At 31.7% G+C, this 17,751-nt stretch overlaps 1 long non-coding RNA gene and 1 pseudogene across 1 annotated transcript; both read left to right on the top strand.

The window, feature by feature from the left end:
* The first annotated feature begins 2,716 nt into the window (after positions 1 to 2,716).
* LOC124887018 lies at positions 2,717 to 7,865 on the top strand (annotated as a pseudogene).
* Positions 7,866 to 13,440: 5,575 nt separating this feature from the next.
* Positions 13,441 to 16,124, top strand: LOC124887019. Its single transcript, XR_007044514.1, has 2 exons — positions 13,441 to 14,328; positions 15,935 to 16,124. It is a non-coding gene; the product is annotated as an uncharacterized LOC124887019 (long non-coding RNA).
* The last annotated feature ends 1,627 nt before the right edge of the window (positions 16,125 to 17,751 follow it).

The following is a 17,751-nucleotide window of genomic DNA, read 5'->3' on the forward strand; positions in this document are numbered from 1 at the left end:
ATCTTTTAAATTTTTACATAAAACTCTCCTTATAACATTACTCTTTCAATATTACGTATATAGTAGTTTTAAAGAATAAGATAATTATAATTTCAAATTTAATGTTATCCTAACTAATATATATCTCTTTTTCTTTCTCATCATTATTTTTATCCCTTATTTAATTTTCTTCCTTATTTAAGACATTATTTTACTGCTAATTTATATTTATACCCATAAATATATAAAGTATTATATTTATAATAGAAATATAGAAAGTATGTTATATATAAAGTTTATACCATGTATATACCATATACACACACATATAAATATACAAAGTATTAAGAAACATACTAAGCATATTTATAATATAAATATACAAAGTATGTTATATATGAAGTTTATACCATGTATATACCATATACACACACATATAAAAATACAAAGTATAAAGAAACATACTAAGCTTATTTATATATTTATGGTATATGATATAATATACCATAAATATGCAAAGCATGTTTTACATAGAAATAATTTATTCACACACAGTAAAATCTTTCATGTATAAGAATATTAAAGAAATAAATTAGCGGCACCCTAAAATTTAATAACAACTCATCATTTCCTATTTTTTAGGAACGAAAAATGAAGGAAATAAATTAAATAAATTTCTAAAAAAATAAATTTGTTTGAAAGATAATATTTATTACCTAAAAAACAGGAAGTAGTGATCTGTTAATATAACATCCATATTTAAAATTTTCAATTATGAAAAAACGGCTATTAATATAAATATTATATATGTCATAATTGAAATTCATTAAATATGATCATGTATATGTAATTATTTTTATAATAGTGGCTAATTGTGTCTATTTTTCATTAGTAGGTAAATTTTAGTTGGGTGATTTTGATAGTTTGTAAAAGTTAAGGTATAAAATCATATTTTAAAAAGTTTTTTCAAAAGTTAATTTTGTTTTAAAAAAAAAACATGGTCAAACACAATTACAACTCCAACTCTAGAAAATTTTAATTTTCATGACCAAACGACTACTATATATGCTCTTTTGTTGAAAAAGAAAGAAATTGTTCGACTATCTATTAACTTTTTATCCTAATTTTCAATCTCTACATTATCTTATTTAAGGCATGTGTTTGATAAGGTAAAAGTGTGTCACATCATTTCTAATCACATCAATCTAACTAATCCTTCCTTTGAGTATATTTTTTCTTAAATCTATCAATGCCAACTTTTTTTATTAAAATATTTGCGCTCTTACTATGTACATGACTAAATCATTTTAATCTTACTTTTCCGATTTCGTCATTCACAGAGGCCGCGTTCACCTTCCCTACATATCCTCATTAATATTGTCTCTCATAATATATGTCCATACATTCATTTAAGCATTCTTATTTTCATTACTTTTATTTTCGGGAAGTGTAAATTTTTCACTAATCAATGCTCTACCCTATACGACCATGGTTTAATAAAAATCGTAATATGATTTATTTTCTCCATTTAAAAAAAATGACATATTTTTTTTAAAAAAATTGATCCTTTTCTTTTTTAATTTTTACGTGGTATGTTTAAAATTGTATTCTCATATATTTGATATAACTTTAAATTAAGGCCATAATATTCAAAAATACTTTTTATTTTCTTAAATTTTATGTCAAATAAAAATAAATTATTTTTTTAAATGAAGAGGTTATTTTATGATTAAAAAACGATACCAGTTTATTTATCATCCAAAATCTTTCATTATTATCCTCCCCTTATCACAATACAGTCAACAAATCTTTCAAAAATTTTAGAGCATAATATTCTTGATACGTGATACTCCGCTCATATTTACTTCTTATTTTTTATATAACACATCTATTAAGAAAAAAATAATTAATACGTGACTTCACTATATTGCTTCTATTAACTGATGTTTAGTACTTTCTCTTTTTCAAAATAGCTAATCCTTTTTTAAAAAATATTGTTTCAATAGTTGTTTTTTTTATTGAATAAATAAAATTTTATTATATTTTTTTAATACTATTTCTATCATTAAATAAATAAACAAAGTTATATTCAAATTTATATTTTTAAACTAATTAATAAAGCTAATCTGATAAAATAAACTCTATAATTTTTTTAAAGAAAAATATAAAATCAATAAAGACTAACTATTTTAAAATGGAGGAAGTAATAGATATTTTAAAGTGTTTTAAAGAATAAATAGTCAATGTTAAGGATAAAATATGTAAAATTTTATTTATCTTTTTCAATTTATCAAAAATATAAATAAATATAAAAATTAAATTAATAAAAAGTAATAGAAGAAAGCAAACGGACAGAACTGACACCATAAACTATACTCCCTCCTTTTTATTTTATTTGATTGACTTGACACACTCCTTAAAAAATTATTTAATAAAAACTTATTTTACTAAAATAATTTTATTAATCATATATTAAAAATATGAATTGAGTAAATATACTTTATTTAATTATTTAATATTAAGAATAATATTATAAAAATATAATAAAATATTCTTGATTTTATGAAAGAGAAAACTAAATTAAAATAAATATGTTAAAACAAAAAAACTAAAACAAAACGAAGGGGGAGTAGTATTCAACCCGGTAAAAGTAAAGTCCATAAAGTAAAATAGAAAACCAAAAGAACCGAAAAAAGAAAATTCTGACAATTGCCTGATAATCCACCAATCAACAAAGAGCAGTTGCCCGTTGTCTTACCGGGCAGGAACAAACTCCGAGGTTACTTCTCCACTCCCTTTTAACCTTAAACCTTTCTTCAATACTTCCAATAACTCATCAACTCCAACCAGCACACCCCACCGTGCCACTCCGCCGTGGTGGGTGGCGCGTGACATTCACTCGCGGGGCACTTCAACCTCAATGCTATAAGTGAGGGAGGTAGATGGGTGTGTGGTGATGGGGCAGAAATTGAGCTATGGTGGACAACACCACCATGAACATCATGGACTGTTTGTTGCTGTCCAAAATGGTAAAGTTGATAAAGTTGAAGCTATGATTGATGAAAATCCAAATGTACTTAGAATTGTTACTGTGAATGTGAAGCTCTCTCCACTTCATGTTGTTGCCGTTAATGGGCAGATCGAGGTTGGTTTCCTATTTTCTTGAAAAAATATATGTATATTTTTTTAATATGCTTGTGCTTTTTTGCTTCCTTGGTGACTCGAATATACAACTTTAGAGTTGAAGGTGGAGGATGCTTACTATTTGAGCAACCCATTTTGTCAAAAAAATGTAGTCTTTACAATCTTGTTTTTCCTTTGGTTCTTGATCTTTGATTAGTGATTTTGGTTGTTTCCATTTTGCTTCTTGGTTTTGTTTTTTCATTTTCTCAGTTAGTCTTTTTTTTTCCTTGCCCCCTTCCCCAGTCTATTGCTCTATTCTCACTTGCTGACTCGAACTCACAAATTTAAAATTGAAAACAAAGGGTGCTTACTGTGCCAGTAACTCCTATTATTTAAAAAAAATGTAGTTTTACCATGCTGGTTCTTTTTTAGGGGGTGATGGTGGGGGTGAGGGTGGTAATAGTTATTGATCTTTGATAAATGTAATGTTTTTACCTTTACCCCTCCTCGTGAGCTCCTACCTTTTTTGCTCTGTGAATCGAACCCTCAAACTTAAAGTTGGAGATGGAGGGTGCTTACCATATAAGTTTATCATCAGTAACAACTCTAATATTTAGTATCTTGTTTTCCATTTTCTTACAAGGTGGGGTTTTCATAGTTCTTGATCTTTGATGAGTGATTTTGGGTATTTCCCATTTTGCTTCTTGGTTTTGATTTTGCATAGGTGCTATGTATTCTCTTGGATCGTGGGGTTAATCCAGACATCTTGAATCGCCACAAACAGGTAAGTAGTGGTAGTAGTTGTGATTCATTTCTTCTAGTGTATTTTGCCAATTGTATATGCCGATTCTCAAGAAGTTTCATTTTGTGATGTTCATTTGATTGCAAAAATATAAACTTTTACTCTCTCTATTTCCATTTGTTTGTCTGATTTTGACTTAGCACGGTTGATTTTTTTTTGTCCCTTTTGCTGTCTTGATTTGTGTCATTGTGAATTATTTCAGACTCCATTAATGTTAGCTGCAATGCATGAAAAAGTGTCCTGCGTGGAGAGACTAATTCAGCAAGGTGCTAATGTATGTGTATGTGTATGAATTTCGTTTGTGATAGTTTCTTTGACTGATTGAGATGGGTTATTAATTGGTCAAGTCTTGGCATGTTTTAGATTTTAATGTTTGATTCACTACATAGAAGAACTTGTCTACATTATGCTGCTTATCATGGCCATTCTGATTGCCTACAATCGATCCTTGCATCTGCTCATTTGGCTCCTGTTGCTTAATCTTGGTAAATTTCCAGTTCCTTTGACTCTGGTTACTCTACTTATTGTGTCAATTCTAGTTTACTGGGATTTATATCTAAGGACAGAACTTTCTTTTCTTCTTCCCTGTCTAAGTCCCTTATTTGTTATCTCTATTATGCCTTAGAAAGGGCTTCATGCATGCAAGTATTAAGGGCATTACACTATTTTATTCATGAATGGAAATGTATTAACTCTTTTGCTTGTATTGATGTGCAGGGGATTTGCGAGATTTATGAACATAAAAGATGGAAGTGGTGCAACCCCATTGCATTTAGCAGCCCGTCATGGTAGACCAGCATGTGTCCGGATTCTTCTAAGCAATGAGGCTCTTGTCTGTGTTTCTACTGGTAGCTATGGGTATTAAAACTCTCCCAATTTTTTTTACTTAAGTACTGCATGGTGAAGGTATATTGATATTAAAGATTTTGCAGGCGTCCAGGTAGTACACCACTGCATTTAGCAGCTCGAGAAGGTTCTTTGGACTGTGTACGTGAGTTGCTTACTTGGGGTGCAGATCGACTTTATAGAGATTCTTCTGGGTGAGCCCATATGTACTTTCTTCAAGTTATTGGTTTTCTACACTAACATTGTGCATCTTTTTGAGTAATGTGGTTTCTGAACTAACTATGTCCACAACACAAGTATCTTATTACTTATTGATTGCATACTTGCTTCATCTCTGTCATACTACTTATGAAGGTTGACACATTTAGAATATGAAGTCATCACAAAGTAAATTCCCTTACCTGTTGATTTTTACATTCTGCACCTCTATCAGGCTTTTTTTCGAATAGTAATAATAATAATGACTTAAGGATTGTAAAAAAACAAACAAGAATGCAAATTCATGAAAAAGTAGTTTCATTAAAACTTCCAATTTCATCATTGAAGCCTTCTCGAAAAACTTGTTATCATTGAGCTAGCAGCAAGAGGAAAAATAAAGTAGAAGTCTTAACCTTAATTACTCAGAGATTCTTGTCTACACAGTCAGAAAGATATGCATGTGTGTGTACAGTGATTATACAAATATAGAGGTTGTGATCAGTGTTGATTGGGTTCGAGTTTACATATACAGAGACACATTAGTATTATTCGAGTTTACACCTGTAGCTGACAACGTCTATCATAGTAGAAAACTTCTTTAACGCTTTGCTTAACTGTCATTTTCCAAATCCTTCCAGCTTCCTTTTGTATTATTCTGTTCTTTGCAAGTAATCTCTCATTTGATGTGAAACTGATTAGTTGTAAATGGGATCTTTACAGGCGAATTCCATACGTAGTTGCTTTGAAGTACAAGCAAGAAGCATGTGCTGCTATCGTAAATCCATCATCTCCGGAGCCTTTGACCTGGCCATCGCCTTTGAAGTTCATTACTGAGCTTGACTCCAAGGCAAAAGCTTTACTAGAAAATACTCTTATCGAGGCCAACAAAGATAGAGAGAAGTTGATATTGGAAAAGATAGCTGTCTCACAAATTTCACCTTTGCATTGTGATTCTGGCCTTGAGAGTGATGACTTTGAGGTAATAAGTTTCATGCCCAATAAAAAAGATTAAAAAATAAATAATTAAAACTTTTCTACATCCGCGGATACAATTGTTTCTCTGGACTTGTCAAATATTTTGATATGTTCAGCAGATGGTTTATATGAGTAGCATTTCGCCCAAGATCACTGAAAAGTTTTCATCAGAGAATAAATAAATGGTTGTATGTATTAGGTTGTAAATTTGTTGCTTATATGTAATCCAGTTGTCCTTCATGAACTCCACATCAGCAGTATCCAATTCGTTAATCCTGTCAGCAGGTTCATTTTCTGATTCTGGCTTCACAACATTACTGATGTTGTGAACCAAGAATCAGAGAATGAACCTGCTGATTTGATGCAGAAAAATTGGGTCTTCATATGGAGTCCAAGGAGGCTATGAAGGGTAATATGGGAAAGGCAAATGAGTAAGACGAAGACCGTCAAGGTTTATGTAGTGGGAAGTGGGTGATATAGTTTTTTAAAAAAAGGAAAGGCTAGGACAAATGTTCCTCATCTCCTTACAGTGTTCTTCAATTCTATGCCAGTTTCATGATTGTAATTTCCCTTGAATATCAATAGTCAATACAAATCGTTTCTGGTGTGGGTTGAGTGATACAAACAACATCATACTCGATGTAATCCCACAACTAGGGTTGAATGATATTTAGTAGCAATTGCTACAACCCTGCCTAAAGAGATATAGCTTGCCTCAAGAGTACTTACAAAGATGGTGTCTCAGGAGATGTTTTAGAAGTGTAGGCATTTGGAAGGGGAGCCTTGGAGCAACGTAAAGTTGTGTTCGTGAGACCTATAGGTCACGGATTCGAGCAATGGAATCAACCACTGATGGTTAGTAGTGCACTGGGTAGGAATTCACAGAGGAGATTAACGTTGTGTCATTTTCTTTTCTCTTTTTTGGTAATGCCATAGAGAATATGCTCTTTGGTAGTTGGATAATTGTTAATGGATGACATTTTTTTTTCACTCGGCTCTTGTTTGTTTGATCCATATGATCATTTCCATCTTCAATAAGTAAAAATAGAAAGAGCAAAGTAATAAATTTGCATACACATTTGGATCGGTGGCTGTCTCATATCTTGAATCAAGGACTCATCTGGATTAGTTACAGCTTTTTTCCAGTAATCAGTAAATTAACTTGGATAAGGACTACATTTATGTTTGACCATTACTAAGAATCAACTTTTAACAACTCCATTTCTTTTGCTTCCAAACAGGGGAGTGAGTTTGAGCTATGTTGCATCTGCTTCGAGCAGGCCTGCACCATTGAGATACAAAAATGCGGCCATCAAATGTGTGCTCATTGTATTCTGTCCTTGTGTTGCCACAATAAACCCAATCCTGCAAGTAATAGCGAGAATGTTCCAGTATGCCCCTTTTGTCGGAGTGATATCACTCATTTAGTCATGGTCTAGAATAAACTAGACACTTATGAAGAGGTATTGAGTCCGTCAAGGCCAAGAAAATCAAGAATGTCTTTCAGCCTTGCTGAAGGTGGCAGCAGCAGTAGCAGTACCAGCGGGTTGAGAGTTTTGTCACCTTTAGCCTCATTCGAAAGGTTGGGTGGTCGCCATTCAGGAAAAATCAGTGCCAAATGCATTGAAGTGTTTGCAAAGCCTTAAGACGAGATAGTAACTATTCCTCTATTCCCTGATATCCTCCGTTCAATCGTAGATTTAGACTAACGACAGCATAAATCTAGCTAGCAAAGAGACATGTTTCCAGTATTACCTTATATAATGTATATCTATATAACTATATATAGAGATAGATTGAGCTGCTCCAATGGTTGCTCAACTACCCCTATAAAATTAAAGGGGTTAGATTATGAAGTTGCTTGCTGCCTATTGGCAGTTGATTGGAGAGCATTTTGTAGTAATTCTATCTTTGAGAGAAATGCTATTGAACTTGTTGGTTCTCTAAAAAAGTCTCTCTCTTTCTTCTTTGCTCATTTGTTGTTTATAATGATCCTCTTGTTCATAATGTTATCCCTTTTGATCGAGGTGAAGCTTGAAATTTTGCTAAAGGGTATTCATTATACTTTTGACCTAAATATGTAGTGTTTATTTTGTTATACACATCATGATTTTTCGATAAGCAGAATTGTAAACTTTATTTTCTAATTCTAAGCTAAGCTTTTTGAAAGTGCTTCTTAGTGTATTCTTTCTTAAAATGCTTTTGTACTGTTTTTCAAATTAATAAGGCAATGACCTTCTGGACCCCTGTACTATGTCAGTTTTGTAAGTTGGACACTTCTACTTAGATGATTGTCATTTGTACCATTGAACCCATTAAAAAGAAATATTTTAAATACTTTTTTGGTGAGTGTAATACACTCTCGCTATGTCAGCTGCCACATCAGCTTCCACGTCATTTTTATTTTTAAATATAAAAATATTAAATATTAAAATAAATAAATAAATGAACCCCTCCCCCTCCCCCCTTCCTCTCTCTTCCCCATTTTCTTGATTTGCGTTTCTTCTTCTTCTTTTTTTCTTATGGTTCTCCCCCCTCTTCTCCTTTTCTTTTCCTTCATCATTTTAATCTTCTTATTCTTCTCACTCTTTGAAAAAGTTGAAAAGAAATGCTCAAAACACTAAGAGGTCAAAAAAAACACTATTTTTTTCTTTTGTTGCATAATTTCTGGCGATTCTTGAAGCTTTTCGTTCTCCTGTTTGTCTGTGTTTGAGCTTTTGTTGTTGTTGAAGATGATGATGATCCCAGGATTACTCAATTTGTAGCAGCTGGTTTAGATTTTTGTTGTTTGTTTGAAAGAATTGAGAAGTGAGAATCGAAGAAGAAAGATTCTTGTTATTTGATTCTTGTTGTTTGTTTGGAAAAATTAAAAAGTGAGAATCGAAGAAGAAAGAAAACCACGTCATTTGTTTGTTTGTTTGTTTGTTTCTTGTTGATTCTTTATCTTCATCTTTTGATTCTTGTTGGTTGTGTTGATTTGTTTGGAAAAAAATTTCTCAAAGTTTTATTCGATTGTATTGATTTGTTTCTTTTTATGTTGTGTGAATTGTTGCACTTTAGGCTTGAGAAGTTGCACTTTGCAATTGCAATTGTGACTTTACAATGGCCATGACAGCCGGTGGGGGTGGGGGTGGGGGACTGGTGGATGACAGTGGGGTGGGGTGGGGGGTTTGGATGGGGTTGGGGTGGGGTGGGGGTGGCTGGGATGGGGCTGGGTGGGGTGGGGCCTCAGAATGGGGGTTGGGGTGGGTGAGGTGGGGTGGTTGGGATGAGGCTGGGTGGGGTGGGGGGCTGGGATGAGGGTTGGGGTGGGGTAGGGTAGTGGCTGGACAGGGGTGGGGGTTTGGGGGGGGGGCTTTTTTATTTTTTATTTTTAAATTTATTATTTTTTGATTTTTTAAAATATTTTTAAATTTAAAAACTGAAAAAAAGTTTTAATCCTTTTTTATTTTTTTAAATTATTTTTATATAAAATTGGTAAAAAAAATTGACCCCCACTCGCACTCCAGGCGAGTGACTACACTCTCCAAGTCCCAGTTAGCACTATAATTCTATATAGGTAAGCTCAATGGTCAAAGGGTTTGAAATATTATTTTTTTAGTGGGTTCAAGGGTTCAGATGACAAACACATAAATATAAATGTCCAACTTATAAAACCGACATGGTACAGGGGTCCAGAAGGTCATTTGCCAATTATTAATGATAAACAATTTTTACTACTTACCATAAACAATTATTTTCCTCCAAAAATTTGGGCAAAATTATCAGTTTTTTTCTTTCCTTTTGGAAAAAGATAAGTATTTTTTTTAAACACATTTTTGACCTCAACCAAAGAAATGTGTGTTTTTCGAGAGTCCAGAACCTAAATAACAACAAAAAATAAATTAAAAGTGACCGAAATAGAATAAGAATTAAAAAAGACAAATAAATATATACAGTGCACTTATTTAATCCGCTATAAGACCGAATTGACCTTAACGGTCATGTACATCTAATGACTCATACAAATACTAGTTATTCGTAGTCCGTGCTAAACCTGAGTCCAAACTCTATATATAAAAATAATTGTATGTAACAAAATTTTGTTAAAATTAAATCCGTACAAAATTCGGATTATATTAAATTCAAAACATATTAATCTCAAACAAATATTGGAGATTAATATAATTGGATTAATCATTTAAATCCAAACATGCATGGATTTAATTAACTAAAATTTACATATATACACTAACTAAAATCACCTAATCACATAATATACCAATTTGCTAAAATATTTACACATATCCCAAGTTATTTACATAAATCTCTTTACTTTCAACTTTCTCTCTTTTAAACATTATATACTACTCACAATTCCAATATCTCTTCCGTAATTTACTCCCCTATATGCTCCCACATAAATCTCTTTCCTTTTAACTTTCTCTCTTTTAATCATTACACATGTGGAACATTGATTTTGACAAAAAAAGTAGTACAATATTTTTGAAGTACTCTTCTTCCTCCTCTGTACAATTATTTCTTGAAAATATTTATTTTTCTGTGGTAAAGTTGAGATCTTTACTGAGATTTGGTGTTGGTTTTTCATATGGGGTTTATTCTGTTATTAAAATAATTGTGTTTGATCTTTGGATTTGATGTAAATATTTGAGCTTTTGCTTTAAGATTGGATTTTTATGTGTTTTTTCTGTTCTTGATTTTGTTGAATATGGTTTTTGTTTTTTTCACTTTTGTTGAATTAGTCATATAGTTAGGTAAGTTACATTAATTTGATATTTTAGATCTAGGAAAGCATGCCAAATTCTTGAATCTTCTTTTGATGATTGGTGTGTTCTTGCAGATTTGATTGAACTCCACTTTTTTATTATTTTGTGTTATTTTAGTTCTGGAAATGTTTAGTTAGATTTACTTGTTTACCTATTTGCAGGTTCATGTATTTGGATGGATTTCAATAAATTTTGCTCTGAATATTGGAAGAAGATAGAATAATCTGTGGATTTTGTGTATTAGCTGCTTAGTCCTTTTTCATTTTTTGGTGTGATTGACTTGCTTTCAAGATGATGATGTTTGAGAAAATGGGGTTCTGTAGCGATCTTGATTTCTTTCCTGCTCCGTTAAAGGAAATGAAAGTGGAAGTGATTGCCCCATAGAATCAGATTGAGTCGGATTCTGTGGTGGATGATGATTATAGTGATGAGAAGATTGATGTTGATGAGCCTAACTTTGATGGTCATGATCAATTCTATTTGCTGAGCTTATATTCTATGTTAATTTGCTCTTTGATGTTTTGAAGAAGTGTTTGTTCTAAAGTTAGTTCATTTGTTGCTGTTCCTGCTAAATATACGAATGTATAAAGTTTTATTATACATGCCTGTTAGTGTATAATGTTCTTTGAGGTTTTGAAGAAGTGTTTGTTCTAAATTTTCAATATTACATTTGCTTCCTTTTTGTATAATATGTTAGCATACATTAAGGCCAATATATAATATGAAACTGTGCCATTTCAGTTATCTTACGAATGTATAATATGTTGTTATACATTCAAATCATTGTATAGTGAAAATTGTGACCATCCAGTAAACATTCGAATGTCTAATATTTGATTATACATTCGTCTATGTGTATAATGAAAACTGTCGCAATGACAGAAATTATATTTTTTCTGATTTTATTATTTTTAACATGTTTGTTTAATCCACTGACTCAGTTTAAAAAAATTTATGCAGCTATGTACTGATTTGTCGTAACTAAAACTGCAAGTGGGTGTTGAAGGCATCTTCTATGAATGAATCGGAGATTAATGCTTATATGAGAAGTGGGTGTTGAAGGTGTCTTATCCTTATTCATATTCCTTATACATATATTATGAGTGTGTATATACTATGTAATTTCGTAACTATTATAGTAAATAGGTGTTGAAACGTAATGTGTATTACACAATTATATACATTAAATTTTCATATATATATAATGTATGATATACTATTATACTTTATTAACATGGATGATGTTTTACTGACAACAATGACTTTTAACTGACTACATATATTATTTTTTATTTAAATAACATAAGAAATGGTAGACTTATGTAACATAATTCGTGATAATTTAAGTTGTCTTTTCCATTTTGTTTTATGTGTATGGTTAGAGATTATACGTTCACATTGTATTTAATGTAAAAAATACATTAAAAATATGTTAATATCGTATGATATAGTGTTATAGTTTATAAATATGTATGACGTTAAATATTTTCTTTATTTTCTATTAAGTCATGAACGCTTAACAACATGTATGATGTTATGTAATACATATGTTTTAACGAATGAGCCACTTATTCAACGTATTATTAACTTATAACATAATTTACCTATTGTTAAAAATTCAATATATTGATATACAGTAACACATTATTTTGTAATTTAGTTTTATACGTAATACATAATAAAATGTAAGGCAAAATCAATAACTACCAAACTATATTAGTAACATTACAATATAGTGTAAGTAATTGTACAACATTTCTTCAGACGTTATATAGGTATAATAAGAATAAGGACATCCATAAAATGTGAATTAACATTCAAAAAATAACATTGTAACTGTTTAACATCAACTACAAAATCAAGAATTAGTTGTTTCAATGCCGACTATTATAAAAAAATGCTACTCTAAAGTAACAAATGCACTTTCATCAATTGTTTGGAGATAACTATTCCACGGCCGATGAGGATCCTTATTATCACTCGAGTACGCACTTGCAGTCTTTGTTATGATAAATCAGTACATAGCTGTATAAATTTTTTAAATTGAGTCAATGAATTAAACAAACATGTTAAAAATAATAAAATTAGAACAAAATGCAATTTCTGTCATTGCGGCTATTGACACCTAATTTTTACCCCCCACAACCCAATTTAATTCTGAGTTTCTTCAATTTTAAGATAAAACAACAATATTTACTTTATTCGAATAAAGGATTTTCAAAGTATTTATTTGGGTAAATTGGTCATTTTAAGTAACGATTATATATTATCGCATTTAATTACACGAAATTTTATAAATTTGCTACTTAAATATTTAATATACAAAAATTAATTTTTAATCAAGGTTTATCTTAAAATAAATTCAAATGATTAAAATCTCAATTTTAACATAATTTATTCTCAAAAATATTTATTCGGATAAATATGTGTCAAATTTTATTAAATTGAGAAACTCAGGATTAAAATAATGATTGATTTGTTTTAATTTTTAATTAGATTCGGTCAATTCATTAAAGTTAACCTTAATTGAAAAGGATTTGACCATAATTATAATGTAATTGGTCAATTAATTTTTAATTAGGCTAAAATTTAAATTTGATTGGCTAAATTCTAATGATTAGGCTAATTTAACAATTAGCCTAAATTCATAATCCCTAATCTAATTGGGGTTATCTTAAATAACCCCAATTGAACTAATCAATCCAACAACCCAATGGCCCAAAAATTAGCCCAAATTAGCCTTAACCCGGCCCAATCTCCCATTTCCTTCAACACACAAGCTTCATTCAGCCAAATCCCCAAAATAACGACAGCAACAACCAGCAGCATACAACATTGACAATCAGCAACATATAATTTCAACCAGCCAAAACCCAAAACCCATCCAAATCAATCCGATTCTCCTCTTTCTCGACCCAAATTTGTCAACCTGCGACCGACCTGACCTCGACCCGTGGCTCACGCGCCCCACCATGCAAATCTGTGCAAGAAAAGCAAAGAAGTTTCTAAAATTGGATGAGTTGTCTCCCAACGGTTTGATCCCGAGATTTTTGGGTTAATTTGTACGAATTCATACAGAGGTTGATGAATTTCATTGGTCCAAGAGATGATTCCATGATCCCATTTTGCTATTGGCTAGCCGTTGTTGGATTTTTCATCGAGAACAGCAAATTCGTATAGATTACGGATGAAAACCAAAGGGGAGGCAGAGGGGAATTTGAAAATTTTCAAAAGTTCCTATTTTAGAATCCCTAAAATAGCCAGATTAGGTCTTCTATATAAGAAGCCATTGGTTATCTGTTTAGAAGGGATAGGGGATGGAGAAAGCTAGGTTGAAAAATTAGGGTTTTGAAAAGAGGGGTTTTTCCTTTCTTTTGGGGTTCGAAAATTGTCTGAGAAAGCTGGGAGGAAAATTTCTTTGGGTGTTCAAACATTTTTTCTGAGGAAATTTTGGGGGTTGGAAAAATTCTCGGATAAGAAAATTTGGTGTTTTCAGAAAAACTGAGAGTTGAAGGGTAGAGAAAATTTTTTTGGTTCTGAAAGATTGATTCTAAAGAAGCTGCTATGAGGTTTCTATTTTCTCGGTGATGGTTGGAATCCTATATCAACTCGTCGTCCTATTTTGCTGCCCCAGAAGAGGTAAATATACTCTTGTTCTTTTAATTTCGTCACTTTCTGCTTCATCCCCCTTTTTCTCCGTAGAACTAGTTAATATTTTATTGGTAATTATGAATGAGGTTGGGTTTTATCTGCTGTAGATGGCGGTGATGGCCTTAGGGGTTGTTTTGTGATTATTGTTTTGCCATTTCGCTGAAGCAGTGCTCATATCGTAATTTTCAAGGCAATTATGTCGAATATACTGCCTTTTAATTGATGTTGCTGGTTATCTAGGAGTTTATGACATGAATCGGTATATGCATCATCAAGATTTCACCTTTTGTTTTTAGTTTCCCCTTTAGAGTTAGGGTTTCTTGTTGCATTAGGATAACAATTGTCATAATCGATTGATCCGTGATTTAGCTTCATCGTGCTCCTTTTTGTTTTATAATCTGTTTGTTTGAAACTTGATATCATTAGTTAATCATTTACCTATTGTCCTCATCTCGCGTTGCTGCTTATAGTTTGGCTTGCTGTTCTCGGCTAAATTCATGTCTCAGTGTTCACTTCGCCGTTTTAGCTCGACATTGCCTCGTTGGGTCACTGTTTAGTTCTTGTGGTGCCATTAGTAGAATTATCTCTTTGCTTCAATGATTATGAGCGTGTGTTTCCTGTTTAAGGCCTTCGGTGAACATTTGAGTGGTTGGTTTATAGGAAATGTCTCATCTTTAAATTCTTTCATGACTAGCTTAATGAAAATCCTTGCGGATTCATCAAGGAGATGATGAGAACGAAATAAAGTATTTGTTTCCCTTGTAGTATGTTCCCATGATAAGCAGGATTAATTATTATTAGTAATCTAGTACTATTTGCAGTGATAGCTCCAAGGGATACATGATTAAAGTTGTCCTCATTTGATAGAAGCACCTTGTGTTGCACCATTTCTGGCCCGGTCTCAAAGTCTGTAGTATAAGCATACTATTAAATTACAAACTTATCCTCTTGAAAAGTTATGATTTTTTTTTAGTTGTCTAAATATGTTCTTTTGTCAAGTTTCACTCATTCTTGCGTAAGTTGTCATTGTATGTTAGCATTTGTTTTCCAAGCTCCTAATTTTAAATAAGGTATGTCAATAAATTGTGTCTTTTTTAAGGAAATGGTACAACAAAGAGCTCTGTTTTATTTCCTTGAAAAGAGGGGTTCTTTTCTTATTCGACGTTACGTATGAGTCGTTTATGAGGTTTGTTTCAACTCCTGACCCTAATGTACTCTCATTGTTTACTTGTTCTTGCTTAGGGGAATCATCACCAATTTAGTCTTAAATTTTCTTTAGTATATATACGTTTATTTATGTACTGATGATAGTCATGGTCGCATAACTTCACCATATTGAGCATGTCCTTTTTCTTTGACTTTCTACATCTTGACTTACTGCTTACTATGTTATTTCCAAATTACAAAAGTTTTTCTTTTTATCTATGGATCATTTGTTAACTAACTCAAATTCCTTCCTTTGATTGCCTATGTGTTGTTTTTATATCTCTTTCCCTTCGTTAGTCATGTATTAATGTCCTTTATTTTTCTTACTTCGCATGTGAATTCGTTGGTGTCCAAACGGACTCTTTGCATTCCCTAATGGGCTACTCAGGCTCATCTGTTGAGTCAAGCCCGGAAGAGAGTCTAAGGTTGCACAGTGTACGAATGCAAGGAGTCGAAAGAAGAAGAATGGATTAAGATCCCATTTTTGAAGCGGAGAAGAGACAAGAAAGTCTCTATTTATTTACTTATTGATTTATTGTTGCCTTTATTTGTTTATTTATTCATTTTTTAGTTCATTATTTATTTGGGCCTCGAAGTCAAAGTTGCATTTAATACAGGTGGAGCAAAATTTGAGCCAAAGGCTCGAAAATTAGATTAAGACAGGTGAACTGGGTCGAAAGCCCAATTAGACTACGACATGTCTCATGGATTTTGGCCCAATGACCTAAATCCCTTACTTTCTTCCCTTCCCCCTTTTTCTTTACGCTTGTTTGCCTTACGTGTTTTGTGAACCTAGTTAAATCCTTAGTCAAGTCGCTAAAAACTGATTTTGCATAAACACCAAAATATTCCTAAAATCACTTTTCTTTTCAAAAATCAAAATTTTCAAGGTTAATCAAAAATAATTTTCAAACAGTCCGGATAACCGCAAGTTAACGGACGTTTTAGGTGCCTAACACCTTCCTAAAACGTTAATAGGAGCCGCTTACTCAGAATCTTCAAAATTTGAACAGTTTTTTTGTTTTGGATCGTTTAAAGTACTTTATAAAGGTCTCTTAATTTCTTTTCAAAATTAAGTGGCGACTCTCAAAAAGTCAAAATTTCTTCACAAAACAGCAGCAATTTTCATTATATACATAGACGAATGTATAATCAAACATTATACATTCGGATGTTTACTGGATTGACACAGTTTTCATTATACAATGATTTGAATGTATAACAACATATTATACATTCGTAAGTTAACTAAAATGGTACAGTTTCATTCCAAAATCCACAAATTATTCTATCTCCTTCCAATATTCAGAGTAGAATCTATTGAAATCTATCCAATTACATGAGCATGCAAATAGGTAAACAAGTAAATCTAACTAAACATTTTCAGAAATGAAATAACACAAAATAATATATAAGTGGAGTTCAATCAAATTTGCAAAAACACACCAATCATCAACAGAAGCATAAATGTGCACAAATGAGAAAGAGTAAGATTTTCTTGGGCATCCTACTTTCTTTGAAGCTCAACAAAAATACTATACAAGCTATTTCCCACAAAAATGCAAGAATTTGGCATAATTTCCAAGATCTAAAATATCAAAAAATACAAAGCGAAAAATTAACCAAACCACAAAATTATTTTTTCAACTCAACGTAAACCCTCACTCCATTGTTGTTTCTCATGACAATTGGAGAAGAATTTTCTTCAACCACATATTTAACTCCTTTTTTTCGTACTTCGTCGATATCCAATTCAATGGCGATCGTAGAAACCAATTTCAAGAAAGTAATACCTCCGAAACAATTATTGCGTCACTTTTGTATGACTCATAACTTATTTTTGACTCCCAAATTCCAACATGTCGCAGCAATATGGGGATATTCATATTGATTTAAGTAGTACTAAAAAACGTATTTAGAAGAAATTTATTGCCTTTTCCTTTCCAAATCTTGAATCCAAGATTACAAAATAAAAATAAAAATTGAACATTCAGAAAAGTTTTGAAATTCAATATCAAGATACTACTTTTATCTAGAAAAGAGTTAAAGTTGCCTAATTATTGCCTTCAATTAAGAAACTTTAAAATAAGTATTTATTTCAATTACCTTAAATTTAGGATTAGCTGTTACATCATACATTTGACCAATGCATAACATGTGACCGAATGTATGGGTATGTTTGCAAAAAAAGGGAGAGAGAAAACA

The sequence above is a fragment of the Capsicum annuum genome, chromosome 9, assembly GCF_002878395.1.
Source record: "Capsicum annuum cultivar UCD-10X-F1 chromosome 9, UCD10Xv1.1, whole genome shotgun sequence".
Lineage (NCBI taxonomy): Eukaryota > Viridiplantae > Streptophyta > Magnoliopsida > Solanales > Solanaceae > Capsicum > Capsicum annuum.